This window comes from Panthera leo, chromosome B3, assembly GCF_018350215.1.
Source record: "Panthera leo isolate Ple1 chromosome B3, P.leo_Ple1_pat1.1, whole genome shotgun sequence".
NCBI classification, from domain to species: Eukaryota; Metazoa; Chordata; class Mammalia; order Carnivora; family Felidae; genus Panthera; species Panthera leo.
This window is the reverse complement of record NC_056684.1, coordinates 142,936,096-142,939,425: the sequence shown is the minus strand read 5'-3', so window position 1 is coordinate 142,939,425 and position 3,330 is coordinate 142,936,096. Positions and strand designations below refer to the sequence as shown.

General features: G+C 54.9%; 1 long non-coding RNA gene across 1 annotated transcript; it reads right to left on the bottom strand.

Annotated features, from left to right (window-relative positions):
- Positions 1-325: 325 nt before the first annotated feature.
- On the bottom strand, positions 326-2,981 carry LOC122223137. The gene is made up of 2 exons (XR_006204067.1): positions 2,652-2,981; positions 326-1,732 (listed from the first exon to the last, which is right to left on the bottom strand). It is a non-coding gene; the product is annotated as an uncharacterized LOC122223137 (long non-coding RNA).
- Positions 2,982-3,330: the final 349 nt, after the last annotated feature.

Genomic DNA, 3,330 nt, shown 5'->3' with positions numbered 1-3,330 from the left:
CGGAGGTAGCTGTAATTCCGACTTCCACCAGCAGGGCGCCCGTGTCCCCACACCGTCTCCTCCCCCACCAGCAGATTCTCTTTACCTTGTTGCCGACCTGATGGGTAAAACATATACCCTGGCTTAAAAAAAAAAATTGTATATATATATTTCCACTGAAAAGTAACACGTGCTCCTTAAACACATTTGGGAAACTACAGGAAATAGACATAACGTTTGTGCTCCCAGGGCCGTGATAGGGGCCGGGGGTCCTAAGCACCTGCTCTGGGAATATCTGCCGAATAAGTGAACAAGGAAACAAAATTACCACGGGTCCACCGACAAGCTCTGTCAACATTTTGGTGTGTGTATTTTCTCGGAGTAGTTTTCTTGCATCGCTTAGGTTTGTTTACATTCATTATGATCTCCTGGCAGACACAGTTTCCTATCATGTTTCTTTCATTCCACATCATCTGACACATATGCTTCCCTCTTCTATGTAGCATTTTAAACATCTCTATAATATCCTGCCAGTGTGCGAACCACAGCTTACTTGAATCTTCTCCTGTGGAACTTTGAGGCTGTTTTCCATTTCTCTCTTTGTAAATGTCACAGCTGCTGTCAGTTATACGGGGCCCTGTGTCCATATTTCAGCTTATTTCCTAAGGAGAGAGTCTCAGAAGGAAGATGAACTTGGTCAAAGGTTTCCTTTTCAAATCTGATTTCATATTTTTTAAGAGTGACATACCTTATGAAACAGCTTTATATCTGTTGAGAAACCTGGTTAAGTTCTTTTTTTAATATTGTTTTTAAAAATGCCTTGTTCTGAACAATATCCTGTGCCTTTGAGAAAACAGCGGCGGATATGAAAGGAGATTTGCTCCCTGCGAGCTCTTAGGAGGCGATCTGGCTCAGGAAACAGGCACATCAGATCTGTGCGTGTATCTGATGGTTACCATGGCAACAAGTCATTTAACACAACGCTCGGTTACAGCATTGATCAATAAGGGAGGGGGCAAGAGTGAAACAAATTAGTTGGCGTCTGAACAGTCCCCCAGGGATAACAGCAATAACACGGACCGCTCTGTCTGTCCCTGTCCCCAGGCGGGGACCTGGGTGGGTGGAAGAAGCAGCGGTGAAGTCCCCTCCACCCTGGGTTGGGATGTGTGGGGCAGGGGTGCAGAGAATAGTCACATGGGGCTGAGAAACCCGTTCCTCCAAACCAGATCCTGGGGCAAGAGGGGCCTGAGACAAGGTTGGGGACCTGAGATCCTGGGGCCAGGGGGACAGAAGGCCACGTGGGAAGAGGCTGGGATGGACCCCAGGGCCTGAGCACAGCCAGTCCCAGCTTCTCCACGCTCCTGCAGTGTGCTGGCATGGCCAGCTGGGACAGCTTGCTGCCTTCCTCGTCGCTTGGGTGGGGAGTCGAGTCCAGAGAGGAGCCGTGACTCCCTCCACACACTCGGCAGCTCTGTGTCCCAGCCCAACTCTCTCCGGGGGTGATGTGGGTCCAGCAGTGGAGAAACCCCACGTGCCCTCAAGGAGGTCCCAGCCTGGTGGGGGAGAAAGCAGCCTTCGTGGGTTCATTCACTTCTTCATCCACAAATACTTCCTGAGCGTGTCTGTGGGGCTGTGCCCTGGCCTGGGCAGACAGCGGAGACCCATGTGGACGGGGCATGGGCTCTGGGGTCAGATCACGGCTCCGAGATCCCGTAATGTGTTATGATGATGATGGAAAGCCTTAGACCCGGGCCTGGGAGACACGGAGGGCTCAGTGGGCATCACAATGACAATGGTCTGAAGGGGAGGCAGAGTCTGATGGGTGTGAGGAAGAAGGGCTTTCTTTGGGGGGGGTACCCTACTAAGTCTACTGAATCCTGAGAGTTGACATGGGGACGGTCACCCTGGGGAAGTGGAGTTCAAGGGCCAGGGGGTGGCTGGGATTACTCCAGGGGCAAGGGTGGAGCAAAGTGAGGGCGTCTGGGACCGTCCATGGCTGTGCCATTTTGCCTCCAAGCTCTAAGGGAGTAGGGGTGAGTGGGGCGGGTTCAAGGGGCTCCTGCCTGTCTTCAAAGGTCTGGGATGAATAACTGGGAAGCTGAATTATAGACACCCCAGGTTTTCCCAACATGCCAGCCTGGGTGTGGAAGGGGGCTAACTTTCAGGGACTGCTCACCATAGTTGGGGGGCGGGGGCGCCTCTTCAAAGGACCTCCCCAAATAAGCGTAGAGTTGAGACCCTCTTACTAGAAGGTAATTCAACAACTTGTATCCCAAACCTGTAACTGTCCCAATCTTTGGATTATTTGGGAAACAGTCCCAAACCCAGAGACGGTCACAACAGGGGCTGGAAGTGACACAGGCACCCCAAATCATGCACTGGTTAAGTAAATAACGATTCATTTTCTTGCTGTAACTCAGGTGTCTACCAGGGTGCAGCCAGCCATTGCCCTGTGCCCTGTTTGGGGCAGGAATTGGGGCATCCACTCCTCCTTTGAGGACCCAGAAGAAACTGGTCTGGTCGTGGAGTGGTCCGGGGTTCAGGGTCCTGCTTGGCAAGCCCTGCTTCTGACTCCTCCCACACTTCCTCCCTGTTGAGTTGGGCAAGTCACTGAAGCGGGTCTGTGCCTCAGCCTTCTCATCTGTAACACGGGCAGAGGGATCTGTGCTTACCTCAGTGCAAGTAACCATGCGCAGTATCTGCCTTGGTGCCTGTCACAGTCAGCCATCAGGAAATAATGACCTTCGTCTATTTATTCCATGTTCTTGTGCTTCTAACAGGGTCTGGGGCAGGCTTGGGAACCCAACTGCCACGGAGAAGAGAACAGCCCTTGGGGCCCCGCGCGGCTGGGCTAGAATTCCAGGCCCACCAGATCCTGGCTGTGTGACCTCGGTGGGTCACTTAACATCTCTGGGCTTCGCCGCGCCCGTGGGTCGGTGGGGCTGCGAGCCCCCTTGGCTGGGGACGCTGTGCAGGGCGTTTGCTCAGGGAGCCCAGCGAGGAGCCAGCGGGAGCTGCGTGTGTCCCCGGGGGGGAGCGGGGTCGTCGGGGCCACTGCCCCCCAGAGAGCGGGTTTGGGTTGCGCAGCGCCTGCGTGCCGCGTGGGGGCGCTGCCGGGCAGGGGCGCCTGCACCTGCGCCCGACCGGCCTCGCAGGCTCCGCGAGCGGCCGGCAGGAGGCAGGCTGTCCCCGCGAGCCGGCCGTGTCCTCGCGTCACCCCGCCGCCAGCCCCGCCCGCTTAAAGGGCCAGGCGCGCACTAATGCGCGGAGGACCCTCTCCGTCGACACCGGCCCGGGGATTTACATTTAATTTGTGAGCGCTTTAATCTTTAATTTAAAAGCCTGAATGAT